Source organism: Penaeus japonicus, unplaced genomic scaffold (assembly GCF_977035675.1).
Source record: "Penaeus japonicus unplaced genomic scaffold, GWHDUDI00000001_assembly GWHDUDI00000033, whole genome shotgun sequence".
Taxonomy (NCBI): Eukaryota; Metazoa; Arthropoda; class Malacostraca; order Decapoda; family Penaeidae; genus Penaeus; species Penaeus japonicus.
The window spans coordinates 6,936,848-6,955,818 of record NW_028234435.1 but is presented as its reverse complement, the minus strand read 5'-3'; the positions used below and the strand labels follow the sequence as shown (position 1 = coordinate 6,955,818).

The following is an 18,971-nucleotide window of genomic DNA, read 5'->3' as shown; positions in this document are numbered from 1 at the left end:
TACTTTGCTAATTCTAGATTAGGGTACCTTTTTTTAGTTATGAGAGACATCGTTTACGAGATAGCATTCGTTGTGCTAAGTTAGATGTTGAAGATGCGTTCCATAAAGTCCGTAGGTCACTTAGATTACTGAGAGAAGTTACCCCGGTTCAATTTTTAGATGATCTTTTGGCGTTTGCTGCTCATAGATCTTCCCTTAAAAGTCGTCGTCATCAAGCTTCTCTCCATAATAAACTTAACAATATTTGCTCACGGAGCCCTTGGTCAAAATTTTCTCTCACCGACTCGATTGTTAATTTATCGTCTTATGCTCTTTCTCGCTATGAAACCGAACTTTTAGGCTTTGGATTATCGTTTGCGTCAAAACCCAGTCAAGTTAACTGTTTAGATTATATCAAAGGCCTCGATGGTCTTATTGCTAAACAAAATAAGTACTTTAACAAAGATGTTAGCTACCTTAAGGGAGTCATGTTAAATCCCATTCTCGATTTATTTGATGAATTTAATGGTCTACCTCGGCGTTATTATTTAGCTATCAAGTCGCTTAAACGTAACTCTAATATAGTGATCACCAAAGCGGATAAGGGTAGTAACGTTGTTATCATAGATAAAGTAGATTATGTCCAGAAAGCTCATCTCCTCTTAAATGATAGCACGACTTATCAAAAACTTCGGTCGAATCCTTACCCCTCGGTGACTGAGTCTTTTCGTAGAAATCTCAAACGTATTGCTGCAAAATGCCCCGATCCTAAATTCTTCGATCGTTTCAGGACTGTTAATCCGTCTATTCCTTATTTCTATGGTCTCCCTAAAACTCATAAGGACGGTATCCCCTTAAGACCCATTATTTCGTCATGTAACTCAGTTACTCGCCCATTAGCATCGTGGCTAGCTAGTAATTTATCACCTCTTCTAGGTTCTTTCTCGAGTAGTCATATTAAGCATTCGATGGATTTCATAGATAAAGTCCGTAATTTACAGACCCACAACATGAAACTCGTAAGTTTTGATGTAGATTCCCTGTTCACAAATGTTCCCCTTGATGATGTACTAAATTTTTTAGAACGTAAACTTACTGCAGCTCCTCATAAGATTCCCATTCCGATTGATCACTTTGTTGAACTTGTTCGTTTATGCGTCTCGAATAACGTTTTCTCTTTTGAGGGAGAATTTTATAAACAGACTAACGGTATCGCGATGGGTAGTAGTCTAAGTCCGGTCCTTGCGAATTTATACATGGAAATGTTCGAGACGGAACTCCTTCCGGCCATTCTCCCTCCGGGCTCGATTTGGTTTAGGTACGTTGATGATATTTTTTCTATGTGGCCTGTAAACCGTCCGGATTTCGACGATTTTTTACGTAGTCTTAACACTCTTGCTCGTACCATTAAATTCAAAGTAGAATGGGAAAATGCTGGGAAATTACCCTTTCTAGATATAATGTTGCATAATTTCAACGGGTATTTAAAGTTTTCAGTTTACCGGAAACCCACTCATGTTGCTAATTATCTTCATTTTTTCTCATATCATCCTTTATCCATTAAGAAATCAGTAGCCTCGTCTATGTTTCTTAGAGCATATAGGATCAGTGATAATGAGTTTATTGATAGAGAACTTAGCATCATTATGGAGTCTTTTAAGAATCTTGGCTACCCTAAGTTTTTCTTAGAACAAGCGCATTCGTATGCGAGATCCAAATTTTATTCGCAAACTAAAGTCACGCGTAATGATAGGTCCGATAACTTACTCGTTGTTCCGTTTAATCAGTCACTCGATGACAAGCGTCAGTTACTTAAAAAAGTGGACATCGATATAGTGTTCACTTATCCTAACACGTTGCGTAAATCTTTGATTAAACACAATGCGTCCAACGCTACTCTTGGCACTTCTTCTGGCATTTACGCTATTCCTTGCAAGGAATGTCCGAAGTTCTACATAGGTGAAACGGGTAGAGAGTTGGAAAAGAGGATAAGTGAACATAAACGCGATGTCAGGTACGCAAGGGAATCAAATGCTTGTTTCGTTCACATGCGTGATGCCGGTCATCAATTAAATTGGAATAATGTTCAGTTAATTCACAAATCGTCTAATGCGTATGAAAGGAAGATGTTGGAATCTCTTTTAATTAAAAAGATTCCCAATATTAATTTGAGTGCTGGTCAATGGGGGTTGGATGATCTTACCTCCTTTTTAGTAGGAAAAGCTTTCCCTAGATTAATTGACCTTAAACATCCTTCTGTGACCTGAGTCAGCCCTTGTCCCTACGGTCATCCTTTCTATATATATTCTTGTCTAAATTTACTTCCTCTATTCATTTTTTGGATTGCTTTCGCCTGAAGAGGAACTTTCATGAAAAAGTTCGAAACGTTGCAAGGTTTTCCTTTCTTTTAGTGGCAGTGTTATTAATAATATATACATATATATATATATATATATATATATATATATATATATATATATATATATTAAGTGATGTAACACATTAAATGAACCGCATTGTAGCTGTCATAACTTAAGTCGCCACAGCTGTAAACACATGCCTTAACCAACTGCATGGGAAAGCGTAATAAATTTGATTTTACTCTTCACCACTTCAAACTCCCTGTACATTTAACACCAGCTTTTCCCCTTCGATTCGCAAAAAAATACAACATATCAACCCCATAAATCGAAAAGAAACCCTTAAAAAAGGACTTAACATACCATCTATCTTCTGACCCCCCCCACCCCCCACCCACCCCACCCCAGACCCCAAGCACCGAGCTCAATGTCCACCCAATGCAAGTCTGCATATTCCATTAAAGTTCCCTTCCCCCCCCCCCCCCCCCGCATCCTCTTCCTTCTCCCCCTCCCCTTTCCCTTCCCCCACCCGTCAAGGTTGATTTTTTTCTCCCTCTCCCTTTGGAATGCCAACAAAACTCTCGCTGCTTTCAAAACAATAACTGTGTTCAAGGTGAGGTTCAATAGTGTACATGGCGGATGGGAAGCTGATAACCATCGTTGTCTAAACCAAGCACATCAGCTATAGTCGTGGGACTTGTTAAGAGTTGCTAATCCACGTCCAACAGGTTCTTCGATTTTCATAAATGGCAAATACAAATGCTTGCCTTCTCTTCAACACTAATTTGTGGTTCTAACATGTTTTTAAATTTCGACAAGTAGTTGAATAACTGTTCGCATCATTTTAACTAGACACTCCAAACCTGTTTTGGAGAACAACTACACTACTCGAATGGATTCAAATACTCTTTATTAACTTGAAATTTGATGGACTTTTTATCTACATCATTCTTAAGTTTTGGAAAAGCGCCAATCTGGCACAACTTCAACCAAATAATCCTTTCTTCATGAGAAGGAAATATGACGGAGTGACTTAATCACCTAATTAAGCAACAGAACCATGAGTCAAAATCGGGAGAGAATTCACCATACTTTTAACCAGCTATGGTACGTAAGCGAGAGTGAGTTCACACTATTTTAAGCTCGTAGATTCAACCCCTCGTGACGTCAGCTCCGTCAGCGCTGAGTTGCGGTCTAACCTCTGACACTAACCTCCCCCACATTTACCAAACGTCGGTGATATTTTGGAGTTATTTGAATGCTAGCTGTATATCATTAGTTTGCGCGGGTCATCGTCAGAGCCTGGAAGCCGTTATTATCTATAAGTCTCCGTGTTCTACATTCTGTATGACCGAGTGATGCTATATGGAAAATAATTTCGATTAGCATGATTCCGCTTATCAACCGCCGGTTAAATTGACGTCAACAGCTGTTATAAATGTAGTTTGTTTCCCTTTCCGTTTAACTTTCCCTAAAATCCAAATAAAGACGTGTTACATGTAATATATAAACTCTTCAGACGTCAATGTCCTGAAAAACGCGAGGGCCCACGGTGAGTCAGCCGAGCCGGGCGGTTACTCCACCAGACCAAAATACACTGGCGGTTGGCGAGTTTACTGACGCCTGTAAAATGTTGCTCTGTTTTATTTACAAATCCTGGACATGTGGACTGCATAGGGGGGAGAAATTGCACACGTGAATGACTTGAATACATAATCAATCATGAGGAGTAATTTTGGGGGGCCTCTAGCGACTCTACGATTAATTATATGCGGTGAGAGTTGTTCGTAGTGTTTACTAAAGCAGTACACCATGCCCATCACAATGATTTATTCGCCGCCCTGAATTAAAATACGAGACTCCAAGACTTACCGTAAATAACTACCCCTTCCTCACCCTCAAAAATCCCTAAATCGACATAAGTCAATCAACCAAACCCCAACATTTAAATTAAAAAAAAAAAGGCCCCAACACGTAACAACACACACACCAGCTAGTCTCGACGGCGACATCCTGGTTTATCTAGGAACTAAGCACCCTAGACATTTATCGGAGAAGAAAAAAAGGCAAGAATCTCCTTTCTCTCTAGATGGGCTACTCGCTTCCGCCGGCAACGAGTCCGCCCGGTCTTTGGCAGTTTACAGGGTCGGGGTTGCGGTTTACCCTTGATCCCTCAGAAAACGCCTTTTTGTGCATCAGACTGTATATATCTTGAAGATGCAACATCAGACGTCGGATGCGGGAGGAGCATGTATGATTAGAGGCGTTTGGCGTATAATTAGACGTGACGAGTTAACCTTAAAAATAGATAAAGATTATCTCTGGATTCCAGTTTTTTTTTTTACCTTCAGTGGTTGACTTAATGGTATTTGCTGTAGTCACCTTAGTCACAATCTGCCCGGCTTTTCAACACTTACCTGGAAAGAGAAAGAGAAAATGGTTAAAACAAATGAAGATCGTTTATACAGTGAATGCACATTCCTTGTTCAAACACTGAGACAAGACACTGTGTAAGTGCCTTTAAAGGTGGACACTTACACATGTTTCTTGGATAAGTCATTCGTGTTTGCTACGAAAACACACGGATCTTTATTTGGTATACAATAATAGAAGTAAATTTGGCAGAAAACACAAAATGATATGAATCGTGTTTCTTTTTTCTTCATTAAACTGTTTAAGGCAATGGCGTTGATAAATAATTACTTCGATTTGAATCAAATATTTTATATTCATAACTTCTCTTCTCATGATGAGTGTTTATGAATTTTGTTGGCAGTGTTTACAGTCATCACACTACACCACTCGACCTCCTTTAGGTCACTCTTTATCAGGTTCTAACATCATCACTAACATGAGTTTTTCATCATCACACTCCCTCGTTCTTTACTTCTGAGTCTCGTTGCTCTCCGTACCCACTCTCTTATCTCTTATCTTACATATTCCTTACATTACAGTATAGCATAAGGAAGACAAATGTTCTGTTAATGTCTAGAAATCGAGGAGGAAGCGTTGAAGTGAGCACTGACTACATGTAGCGCCATCTATGCTTCAAGTGCGACGAACCTGACATATTATCGAGTACGATTTATCATCCCCCCCCCCCCATTCCCCTGAGAAAAAATTAATCACACTATGGAATGTTGCTTCTTTGCCATGTCAACCATTTCGCTCGGTAGTTCTTTTACATCAACCCAAAAAACAGTCCTTTGGACCATCATCATCACTATAATATGAGATACATTTTCAACACCGCCATCATTTCCGAACTTAAAAGCGCCCCCTCAAAAAACTGCTGGTTTATATCTTTGTCCATCCTTTTTGGCTCTGCGCATGCCATAAAACCATAGACGATAATTTCAAAACAGATATTCATTCACCCAGATTTACCTCTCACTCTTGCAGGACAAAAAGAAAGGCTGTTCAACGTCTACAAAGACAAGTGCCGCGTGTTTATCAGCCAACACATAACCGCATCCACCACAGGAGCCTCTTCCTCCTCCGCTATTATAATGCAGTCGCCATGAGTGTCCCCCGCAAGGAACAAAGGAACTCTTTACTCGACATCGTTTTTGTGCGAATTTCTCAATTCGCGACTTCAAGGCGGTCGACACACGAATTCCGAATATATATCCCACAGGAGGGAGAAAGAGGTAGGCGGGTTAGATTCGCAAGAATGAGAAGTCCCTCTGCCTGTTCATTAGTCTTGTGCGTTCGCATACCGGGCTAACAATCAAAAGCTTTCTGTCCGGTCGTGCAAACACGTTAACTTAAGGCTGGCGATGCGTCCTTCGGCGAATGGGGTGCCTAACGCGCGCGAGGATCGAAAACTCTGGTCGCCAAGTCTTTCGCGGATACATTTGTCAAGCGCGATGACCTGCGCTCCTGCCCATTCGTGTAAACATCGTAAATTGACGCTGTTTAGGCTCGTGTCTCCCCCGCGATAGCTAAAGCCGCTCACAAGCCTCCCAAAACACGCGTTCGTTTCCGGCCTGATAACTCGAGTCGATTAAAGGCTTCCCGACGCTCGCCCATAGAGACACATTCAACTTACAAGTACACGATTTAGAAGGCCTTAACACTCGCGGATAAGGATCTCAAACGACCCTCTCACTGCACCCTAAATCCTTACGCCTTCCTATACAATGCGAATGCCAGTGCCTCAACTTGCTGCTAACTAGGAAACTAAATCGAAGGGAAATCTTGACGAAAGAGGGCCAAGTATTTCAAAACAAAAACAGCAAAGAAACAAGTTAAATTGGAAGAGAGATGTTTGCGTTTTTAAACGTGTTGGGAATGTGATGTGATGTGGTGTGTGTGTGTGTGTGTGTGTGTGTGTGTGTGTGTGTGTGTGTGTGTGTGTGTGTGTGTGTGTGTGTGTGTGTGTGTGTGTGTGTGTGTGTGTGTGTGTGTGCCAATTTTAGTTTAAAGGATAATTTTACATCGTCTATCACCGCAAGGAAAGAGTTTTACTGTAAATAATATAAAATGTAAACGAAAGTTTGTTTACGCAAACTTTTGAGCAAAGTCACTGCACATATGGCGTTAAGCAGAAGTAGAGTGACCTCACCTTGGCATCCGACTAGCTGATGCATACAAAGCCACACATTTTCACACACGCTCCACGAACATTCACATACACACACACAAGCACCGATAGACCCAGCAAGCACCCACCCGGATCTACTTTGCTACGAAAGCCGTCCACATGCACCGTCGCCGCACCACAGCCAGAAGGATGGTATATTAACCTTTACAATACTATTTAATGGCGGTCTTAAAGGGATCATCAGAGACGCTTCGCCTTACAAAAGACACCAAGGAGATTCGCTCACTCACTCTCTCTCTCTCTCTCTCTCTCTCTCTCTCTCTCTCTCTCTCTCTCTCTCTCTCTCTCTCTCTCTCTCTCTCTCTCTCTCTCTCATATACGCACAGATTATAATATACGTGTAGATATTAGCTTAGTAGACGATTGAGATTTGTATCTGAACACTATTCCTAACACCTATTCCTAAAGCATAAATGAAGCGATGAAGCCATAATTGAAATTATCTAGAACACGAAGACATCACATACTCTCTCTCTCCGTCTCCGTCTCTCTCTCCCCCCTTCCCGTCCCTCTCTCCCTCTCTCTCAGCGACATGGTTACTGTATCTCCTCTCCTAGTTTTTGTATTATTTTAGATTTAATATCAACTGATAAAGGAACTTTTACTTAATTGAGACGGGAAGTGAATATTTCAATTTAGGATCATATGTAAAACGACATTTAGATATATTTTTCTGTATCATTATTTTTTCATTTGTCATTAACTTGCCTCCAATGTTCTTGAAAAAGTCTTCCCATTACTTTTCTTTCCTTCATTCTACGCGTCTTTTACTTAGAGTGACTCCTCTCTTCTTTCCCTTATTCCACACTTTGTTTACTATAATGTCTCTCTGTTCCTTCCTTATTCCTCCTGCCTGTCATCCCTTTCTTACACTTCATCTAGGTGTTCATTTCCTTGAGTGACTGACTATTTCCCTTTTCCCTCTCTTATTCCACGAGTCCGTTACCTCGAATGTCTTCTTGTTCCTTGTTCTTCCCTTGTTTCGTCTCTCATTCCATGCTCTATGGACCTAAAATATTTCCCTATTCCGTTCTCATGTCTCCCTTTCCTTCCCTTCGTCCACGTGTCCACTACCTTGAGTAATTCCCCTGTTCCTTTTCCTTCCTTTCTCCTTCCATGCGTCTTCTTCTTGGAACATCTCCCTATGCCTTTATTTTCCTCCATACCTTCCCTTACACCGCGCGTCCATCACCTACCCAGGGTACGCTCGACATCCCTCATTACCAGACGCCCACCCGTTCCACCCGCGCTCACGCCCACGGTGGTACTTTCCCCAATCATCGTGCCGTACCATTTCCCCGCCCCTTCCCGCCCACAGTACGCCCCTCTTGACCCTCCGCGGGCGTGAGAAAAACGGTTTCTCCTGCGTTTATTTACTGGCGTGTCAAAGAAAACGTGATGCGATAATGCAAGAGATGAAGAGAGAGTGAGAGAGAGAGAGAGAGAGAGAGAGAGAGAGAGAGAGAGAGAGAGAGAGAGAGAGAGAGAGAGAGAGAGAGAGAGAGAGAGGGAGGAAAACTAAGGGTGTGGATAAGACGGGATTTCTGAGAGAGGGACAGCAAGAGGTCGAACTAGAGATGCAAGAGAATTAAACGACAGAGAAGGAATGGATGAGGATGAAAATAAATAACGAGCAAAAGAAAGGAGATTGGACAAAAGGGATTCAACAAACAGACCAAGAAGTTTTTAAGAGATGTCACTCTCAACAACAAAGAAATATCGATAGGAAAAAATAGGTAAAAAAAAAAACAGTGCAAGGCCGTCCTTTGGTCGCTCAGTGCAAGTGAGTAATTGGCTTCGTGCCTCACTGTTGACAATAATAGACTCTGAGATGGAGAGAAAGAAACAAAGAGAGAGAGAGAGAGAGAGAGAGAGAGAAGAGAGAGAAAGAGAGAGAGAGAGAGAGAGAGAGAGAGAGAGAGAGAAAGAGAGAGGAGAGAAAGAGAGAGAGAGAGAGAGAGAAGAGAGAGAAGAGAGAGAGAGAGAGAGAGAGAGAGAGAGAGAGAGAGAGAGAGAGAGAGAGAGAGAGAGAGAGAGAGAGAGAGAGAGAGAGAGAGAGGAGAGCGAGAGAGAGAGAGAGAGAGAGAGAGAGCGAGAGAGAGAGAAGAGAGAGAGAGAGAGAGAGAAAGGAGAGAAAGAGAGAGAGAGAGAGAGAGAGAGAGAGAGAGAGAGAGAGAGAGAGAGAGAGAGAGAGAGAGAGGAGAGAAAGAAGAGAGAGAGAGAGATAAGGAAAGAGAGAGAGAGAGAGAGAGAAACAAAGAGAGAGAGAGAGAGAGAGAGAGAGAGAGAAGAGAGAGAAAGAGAGAGAGAGAGAGAGAAAGAGAGAGAGAGAGAGCGAGAGAGAGAGAGAGAGAGAGAGAAAAGAACAAAGAAAAAGAGAGAAGACAGAGCCAAACAAACAGACAAAGCAAGAGCAAAAAAAGTTTTCGCAAAGCGCTAAGCATGCCAACCGAAACCAATATTAAAGCGAGCGGGCGAGAGACACGCTGAACGACAAAGAAGCCAGTCGTCTCGAGCAGTCGTGGAGGTCGTCGGCGCGTGTCTGACTAGAGGAAGAGATGCCACGTTGTATTCGCAGGTGACGTAAGACTCTCCGGCGCAAGTTGGTATTGCCTTACGAGGGTGACACGTCCCCTTGTCTAAGGGGCGTGGAGAGAGAGAGACACGACGTTACGTCTCGAGAAAAAAATGGATTTACTGTGGGCGTAAGTAAGGAATCGTGGGCGTAAGTGAGGGCGTACTGTATTTCGGCACCCCGAGCCAGAGAAAAGAAATGGTTCCCAATGCAAGATGGCGAAAAACGCGGAAGAAGATGCCGAAGAAAAATCATGATCTTGGAACGTGGGTGGGTGGGTGAATTACGGGCATGGAAAGCGATAATTGAGTAGGACGGGCGGCCGGCGTGTGGGCGGAGACGGACGCGAGAGGCCAGAGGGCAAGAGGGCAGAGGAAGGGCAAGACATGTGACGCGAGAGAGCCTTCCACGAAGTTACTCGAGACCCTGTGTTTGACTGACGAGAAAGATAAAACATTAAAAAGAATAACAATAAAAAATAAAGAGAGATTAGCAGAAAGAACGTAAGGGAATAACAGTGGGAACTATTGACTCATGGACACCGAAATATGACCACAATTGTGAGAAACGTAAAAATAATCATTACGATTGAAATAACAATGGTGATAATATCATCATCAGTAGAAGCAACAGTAATGATAATAACTTTAATAGCAACAATAATAACAATAATGATTATGAATTATTAATAAAAAGGTCTCTGATAATAAGGATACTCCAATAATGAAAATATCTATAAAATTAAAATATCATTAATAATAATGATATTAATAATGAAAAAGAATAAGAATGATAGTAAAACCTATAAAACAAGAGTACAGTATAAACCTACAACAGAAAGAGAGAAAAAAGTACCTAATAAATAGAAAAGATCAGTGAGGGAAGAGGTGAAAGGGTATGGAGGTGTAGTAACAATTACTCTGATATGCCGAGAGAGACGTCAAGATGGGCGTGACGGGCGTAGGTGGGAGTGACAGCACATCATGTATTCATTAGGAGCGAGAAATAGAAACAGGCCGTGAATATGTATATTTTTTAATCGTTTTCTTACACGATTTAGACCTTTTTCTTGTTTACTTTGCTCTTTCCTTGGTATTTTGTTTTTATTTGTGTTTCTTTATTGTTCTCTATTTCGCCCTTTCCTTTTTTCTTTATACTTTTTTTCGTTATATTCTCCTTCGTAAATTTAGAATATCGGTCAAAGTTTGAAATGGTTCGGCCATATACGAATTAAACACGAAACATAAATTCAAGAAATAAATAAACCAACAATAAAAAATCAAAACATGAATAACGGTTGGTCCACAGACAAGAAAGTCGATACTGGCAGCCAGACAGACAGACGGACAGACAGACAGACAGACATAGGAGAACAAACATAAGCATTATACACCGCGCCCGGAAGGTTTTATGTAGATGTTCACAGGTGAGCACGTCACAATCACGGGTGTTGTCGGGGCGGCGTGTTTTATTACCTGTGAGAAGTGATCACTACCTGTCACTCCGATCATAACTCAGCGCCAGGCCCACACGCCCTTGCGGTGCATACGGGCGCTATGCATATTCATTCGTGGCTGTATTGCCTCTGCCTCTCTGTGCCCCTCTTTGTTTGGCTGTCTGGCTATCTCTGCTTGTCTCTGGCGGTCTTAAAGGGATCATCAGATACGCTTCGCCTTACAAAAGACACCAAGGAGATTCTCTCTCTCTCTCTCTCTCTCTCTCTCTCTCTCTCTCTCTCTCTCTCTCTCTCTCTCTCTCTCTCTCTCTCTCTCTCTCTCTCTCTCTCTCTCTCTCTCTCTGTGTGTGTGTGTGTGTGTGTGTGTCTGTCTGTGTGTGTGTAATGTTCACGATCCCTAAGATATGTCTTTATAGCCACATAGACCCACACTATATTCGTGTGCAATGACCAATTCGCACGTGCCCTTGCATTTTCTCTCCCATGCCTTTACGAAGTGCCCTAAGGCCTTGTCATCCCATCCTCCCTTTTCCCGTTACCCGTGCAGCCTCTCACGTGCCCAGGATAGAAATAACTGGAGGAGGGAGAAAGCTGACGGATTGGCGGAACTGGAGGTACGAGGATGGGTCACGAGACTGTGATGACGCCCTGTTCAACATGTGTATCGGTTTCTTGAGGAGTGGAGTGCAATGAATAAGTCTCTACATTTCTTTTTATCCGAAATGCAGCCATCAATAAAATGTAAGATGGGAAAGAGAAAAATAGAGAGATAGATAGATAGAGAGAAAGAAAGAGAGAGAGAGAGAGAGAGAGAGAGAGAGAGAGAGAGAGAGAGAGAGAGAGAGAGAGAGAGAGAGAGAGAGAGAGAGAGAGTGAGAGAGAGAGCACATAACCTAACCTAATTCCGTCGTGAGGTTCTCAGCTGTCTCCACACACCGCCGAGGAAATAATAGCCACCTTGATTTTTTTTCGATTACATAAATATTCATTTTCTCCCGAGGCTCCTTCATTCCTCCTGGAATCTCGTGCGCTGGTAAATATCCAGCATTTCCTCTTGCGGCGGTTGGAAGAAAGTCGTCTTCCAGTCTTCACCACGTGTGTTTACTTTCCCGGTTACGGAGATGGTGCTGTGTCGTCGACGGTTTCACGGGGTCGCAATTCTGTGACACATACGCTAAAAAAAATTGTCACACATTATGACAAGGAGTGAATTGGAGAAATGTGCATGCGGCACAGTGGTTAAATGAGTTTTATTCTTTTCCATTTCTTGTTTTCGTTCTGCTTCCTTTCATCTCCTTCTAATAAAATGCAGCATTGTTTTGCTTATAACTCATAGTCTGGCCATTGAACTGCTTTCACTGTTTTGTCAACGTGTCTTGGTCGTTGAACAAGTTGCAGAACCATGTCGTTTTTGCAGAAGGTCGTTGTCCTTCAACTTTGTTCCGCTTGCTGAGTGCGTCGTCAGTGAAGTCGTCACCCCTAACCTAACCCCCCACCTAAACTATTAATCAGCGCGTCTCCCTTTCCGTCAACCAACTCTGCTCGTGTCAAGCTGTCAAGTCCACTTTCGCCGCCATTGACCGCTCTGCCTGTTTGCAGTATGCAGACGTGATGCTCCGTGTGAGAGAGGACCCCACACTCACACTCACTCGCAGCTGCGACCGGAGCCACAGTCGGGCATCCATTTACCGTTCTAATTCTAAAACTGGTGATTATTTCAGGTGATTACCAGCCCCTGGGCCCTGTTGCTGATGTTGGCAGACTTGCAAATGAATCCATGTGGCGGCGGCGGCGGAGGTGACGTGCCGGCCATACCGAGTGCCAAGGTGGTGCGCTAAGGTCGCCACACCTTGGGCGAAATGGCCTATGGCGTGAAATTCGGGTTAACTTTTATGCTTCGTGTGTAGCTTCTTATGTCGTACCTGCAGGAGGGCTAGGTTCACTTTGAATATTGCAAGATTTGTTTCTCTGTTTCTCTCTCTCTCTCTCTCTCTCTCTCTCTCTCTCTCTCTCTCTATATATATATATATATATATATATATATATATATATATATATATATATATCTTTCTCTCTTTCTACCTCCTCGCTATAGTGTCATGAAATCTATTATCAATTATTACCAGTAAATCTTCATTATCTGATATAGGCTCCTTATAAATTCCTACGGATTATAATTCAAGTCAAAACCACTTATAATATCTTGACAATTTATTTGGATTCGGATCACGTTTATTGTGACAGTCGCAAACATCGACTTACAGATCGTTTATGAATGTTTAGGCCATCAACGCTTCTGCCGCGGATGTTTATTTGTTTATGTTTGGCTGATACGCCGATTAATTTTCGGTTTCTCGGTCGGTGTCTGCGAAGGGGATCTGGTCCAGTGACTTTCTGCTTTCCCAAAGGGTAACGACGATAGCAGCAGCATCAATGGCAAAACCAATAACAAGGCTGACGATATTACCAACAGCGGATCGACACGGATCACGGGGATCAGCATAGCATTATCATTAAGAGGAACCTGAAGTTTCAGATATCGATCATTTCAACACACACACACACACACATATAGATGCAATATGATTGGCAATAAGCTAAACAAAAGGAAAAATATAAACGGTACATCAGCAAAGTCGAGGCGAAAGGGACGGGCCCCGACAGGTGCATCGCTCCACCTGTGCCCCCCCTTTCCCCCCATCAGCGTGCAAACCGTCACACAAACAGATAATTAGGGTCATTTACAAAAGGCGAAGGGCCACAGTTCAGTTACGGCCATAAACATAAACCTGCATCCACGCACACGCAAAAGCAATCACATGCACATGCACACGCACATGAACCCACACGCAAGCGTACTCTCCCACACACAGGCACATCAAATGCCTCTCATAACAGTTTTAACTCGCAATTATCCTATGGACCGCGAAACGTGTGCCCTAAGGGTATTATTTCTTTTTTTTCTTCTTTTTTTTGGAGGGGGGGAAGGGGGGTATGCACGCGCGCACGCCTCGCCCCAAAGAACATAAGTGCCCCGTGTAATGACTTGTAGCCACAGAGCCATGCATTACATATCACATTCGTCTTTTTGCTGACATTTGCAATTACAAAATGGCACGATTTACAGGTCCTTTATCGATGACGAAGATGGTGATGGAGACGAGGATGGTAATGCCGATTATGATAACAATGTCTGCAATAATAAGCCTCATCGTAACAACAAGAACAGGAACAGCAAGAATGATAGCAATGATAATTACAACTATAACAATTAAACCAACAGCAACAATAATAATAACACCAATGATAATAATCACAATAATAATGATAATAGCTGATAATGATAATGTTTATATAAAAATAACAACAACAACATAATAACCACGATAATAATAATACTTGCAATACAAGTGAAGAAGTGAGAAGTATCAAGAGAGCAAAAGATAATATTCCAACACGTAGGATTCTGGTTGCAGCGTGATTACTTTGCAATCGTGATGCTATTCCCTTGCACTCGTGTGTTTTCCTTAGATTTAAAGTCTAAAGTGAAAAGATAAAAAGGCCTTTCATCTTATTTGATATGTAGGTAAATAAAATAGCGAATCTAAAAGCCTTTCTAATACTTTTGCCACTAGCAAGACTAAATAAAGACCAGTAAAGACAAAAGAAAATGTTTATACTAGTACGAATTAGATCACAAACAAAGACCACAAAACAACAAACAAACAAACAAACGAACAAATCACGAAAAAAACTCCCGAGAGCAAGAGTTTTCGGAGCGTATTAGCGACAACAGGTCTCCTTTTATCGCTCCTTAAATTGGACTCGTCGCCGCCGCCTCCTCCGCCCTCACTAACACATGGCCTCTCTACCCTACCATCTTCCCACGGGACTCAATACCACTACAAGGCCTTACAGCTCCTACAACCCCTTGTCAAGCCCCGTCGATGCCTGGCGTGCAACCATCCGCGGCTGAGATAGGAAGTCGATCAGCGTCTGCGATCTGTCTGTTTTCCCACAAGGTGCGTTCTGGCGATTAGCATAATGATAGGCTGCGACGTGTCTGGCTCTGCTTCTGCGACTGTGTGGCAGACCGTCTTTTCATTTTTTTTGAATTGTTATGCTCATGCTTATCTTGCTATCTTCTAACTGTATTTACTCCTCTATATATTTTCATTTATCTATATCATCACTATCGTCACTGTCACGTCGTCGCCGTCGTCATCATTATCATCATCATCATCATCATTGTTGCCGTCGTTGTCTACATTATCAACTTCCTCTTCTTCTTTTTCTTCTTTTCCTCGTTCTTCTTATTCTCCTTCTGTTCCTCCTCCTCATTATTGTTATCATTACTATGATCAATATTACTATAATTATAATTATCATTATCATTATTATCATGATTATTATGATTATTATCATCAAATATTGTTATTCTCCTCCTTCTTCTTCTTCTCCTTCTCCTTCTCCCCTTCCCCTCACCCTCCCCTACCTCCACCTCTCCCATACACCTCCCACTCGCCTTTTCTCCATGTAAACATAATATCAAGAATTCAATAAAAAAAAAACAAAGAACGCTCGGCATGCGTAGACCAAGTTAACTGCTAATGGCGAATTTCCCGGCGGCTTCATTGGCCTGCCTTCCTAATCAGCTGCGAGAATCATTAATTACAGACGCGCACATAGGTGATTAAAAGAAGATGGGTGGGTGAGGGATGGGGTGTGGGGGTTGGGTTGGAGGTGGGGGGGTTAGGTGGTAATAGAGGATAGCTGTCAGCGCCTTTGTAAAGGAATGTGTTTTCGTGGACTGGGTGCTAAATGGGGCTATCTGCATAAATAGTCTGATAGTCTGTATGTTATGTGTGTGTGTGTTGTGTGTGTGCGTGTTTGTTTGTGTTGTGTGTGTGTGTGTGTTTGTTTGTGTTGTGTGTGTGTGTGTGTGTGTGTGTGTGTGTGTGTGTGTGTGTGTGTGTGTGTGTGTGTGTGTGTGTGTGTGTGTGTGTGTGTGTGCGTGTGTGTGTGTGCGCGTCTGTGTGTTCGTGCGTGCCAGCATGCGTGTGTGCGTGTGTCCATATGTAGTGTCTGCCCCTTCGTATGTGTGTCCGTGTGTACGTGAATGTTTTCTCTATTCTAGAGTTTGAATTCCACGCATCGGCTCACGAAGAACGACAAGAATCAACACATAAGATTTTTTTATTCAGCTTTCTTCTACTCTTTCTTTGTGTCATCCACAATATGTTTCTATTTTTTCTATTCTGCGATTCTTGCAATCCTCAGCAATACACGTCCGCGAATTTTGCATTCCTGTGTTATCGCTTATAATGTTCGTTCTTCACTTGGGTAGTTTCTTATTTTCATTATTACTATTACTTTATTCATAATTTTTAGTACTATCTTTATCATTGTTGTTGCTGTTTTGTCATTGTAGTTACGGTGATTATTACCTTCGTCATCGTCACCATCAATATCATCACAAACACTATCATCATCATCCCCATCACATCACCACCATCATCATATCAACATCACCATCACCATCGCCATATCATCATTATTATCACCATCACGAAGACACAAATTCTAAACTATTACTATCATCATTTTCACTACCACCATCATTAGTACACTTATAATAAATTCACTGATCACTAAAACATAAAAATAACCGCACAAAGAAGATGCAAAACAAGTAAAGTAATCAAAACAAACTAGATTAATCTCTCTCTCTCTCCCTCGCCTCCTTCGTCACTCTTTGTATTTCAAGACGTTTTTGACAGCTGGTTTATTTACTTTGTGGCGAGATTATCGGTTATCAGCTTGCTGTCACTCTATCGTTGCAGGACTGTTTCTGTTTCTTCATTTCTCTCTTTCATGTGCTCTTTCGCTTTCTTTCTTTCTTTCTTTCTTTTTCTGTTACTCTTTCTTTTTCTCTCTTTCTCTTTTGCTAACTTTAAGAAAGGACGATTAACAATCTGACTCAATCATTTCTTTCTGCCTCTCTCCTATTGTATCATAATCATTTTTATCATCCTTTATATTGCTAGTAAAAATGATATCAACATTTGCCTTACCATCACTATCTTCACAAATAGTCCACGAGCATCATCAATAAACGACCAATTTATCAAATGACTGCCATCAACACATGTGACACCCTGACATCCGCATCTTCGCACACATGACCTCTATCAGTGGCCGTGCAGGACCGCCCGCCGTCCAGGGCACCCGTTTCCCACGCCCGACACCAATAGGTAGTCATTTCTTTAATCCGAATCAATAGCCTACGCCTACTCTCGACGCCCACCTCAACACCCACGCCCACAAGCTAAAGGTATATCATCCTTTGAGAGAAAAACGAGCTTTATTGATGCATTTACGTATTCCCTCTTTTTTCTTTCTTTTCTTTATCTGTCTTCTTTTTTCTCTCTTTTTTTCCCTCCCTACGACGTGATTCTAACGTCGGGATTTTGAATGAAGCTCGTTGGTCGCAATTTCCTGTCTTCTCCACATTGCAACACGCGTACATATACATGTCATGTAGAAGTACTGGCATTTCCTGGAGGCTACTACATCGTGCTCTTCAGATACTGTAGCTAGTCAACGCCGGAAGTCCATCTAGCTGCAGACTAGGCCTCGTACTCTCTCCCCCCCTCCATATCACCCTTTGCCCCTTACCTCCCCCCCCCCCCCTCCCTCCCTCACGCCTTCAGTGCCCTCCACTCCCCTCCTGAAGTACCCATTCCTCCCTCCTCACCCCCCGGAATTATCCCCCCACCCCACCCCAACTCCTCACCCCTGAAGTACCCCCACCCCCTCACCCCCGATGTACCCACTCCTCCCCCTCACGTCTTCAATACCCTCCCCCTCCCCTTCTCCCTCCCCCTTTCCCACCCCACCCCCTTCCATAATCACGACGCAATCTCCCTATATCACTTTCCATACATTATCCCTGTCAACATGACCGATCTGCAACATCAAAGACCCAGACGTGATGAACGCGACTCGGAAATTCGGTCTTTTACGAGCGCAATTGCAAAGCGAGGAATGAGAAAAAAAGATAATGAGAGGGGAAAAAATGACAATAATGACCCGTCCTAAAATGTCGCACAATAAGGATAATGATGGGCGTGAGGCGGTGTCACGGGCGGGGGTTGAAGTGTGTGACGACGTGACAGTCATGGAAAAGACATGATTGCTGCCCCAAGCTGTGACTCGAGGTGGAAAAAAATGGGAAAAAACCGCCATTCAACAAAAAGAAAATGGGGCTATAAAAGAGGGGATGATGGAGAACGGGGAGAAAAGGGAGTAGATAAATATTTGTTAAAGAGATGTAAAGAGAAAGAAAATAAATCAGAATAAAGACTGAGTAAGAAGAAATAAGGAGAGAATATGAGGACAGAAAGAGAGAGAGAGAGAGAGAGAGAGAGAGAGAGAGAGAGAGAGAGAGAGAGAGAGAGAGAGAGAGAGAGAGAGAGAGAGAGAGAGAGAGAGAGAAGTGAGAGCGAGGACAAAACAAAAGAATAAAAGACTCAATGAAGTAGATTCTCACTCTGCAAAAACAATACATTTTCTTCATTTCCCCGCAACTAAGACTACTATTACGAAGCCACATGTTGCAAGGTAAAGGTCGTGACTATCATTGCAAGGCCAAGGTTTCTGTTGCAGAGTTAAAGATCAATATCTCGAGGTGACGAACTCAGTTCCGCCTGCAATGTAAACAAGATGCAATTTTCGAGTTTGAACAAAGCAAAGATGAAGAAGTGAAAGAAAAGGAAGAGGCAAGTAGAAGGAAAAAAGACAAAGATGATGTGAAGCGATGAGAAAATAGGTGAGTGAGAGGTGAATAGGATAACAACAGTTCCGTAATTGTTATAATTATGACCGTGATTATGATAATCAGATATAGTAGACGAAACCAGAATAATAATTGTAACTTCTAATTTAAAGGGCCGACCTTTATAAAATTGGCTTTTCCTGATTGTGTTCGAAGTA

At 42.3% G+C, this 18,971-nt stretch overlaps 1 protein-coding gene across 1 annotated transcript in view; it reads right to left on the bottom strand.

Annotated features, from left to right (window-relative positions):
- LOC147467776 (integrin alpha-PS2-like) overlaps positions 1–18,971 on the bottom strand; it is a 215,322-nt gene that overhangs the window by 142,260 nt on the left and 54,091 nt on the right. The gene's annotated exons all lie outside the window — the stretch shown is intronic.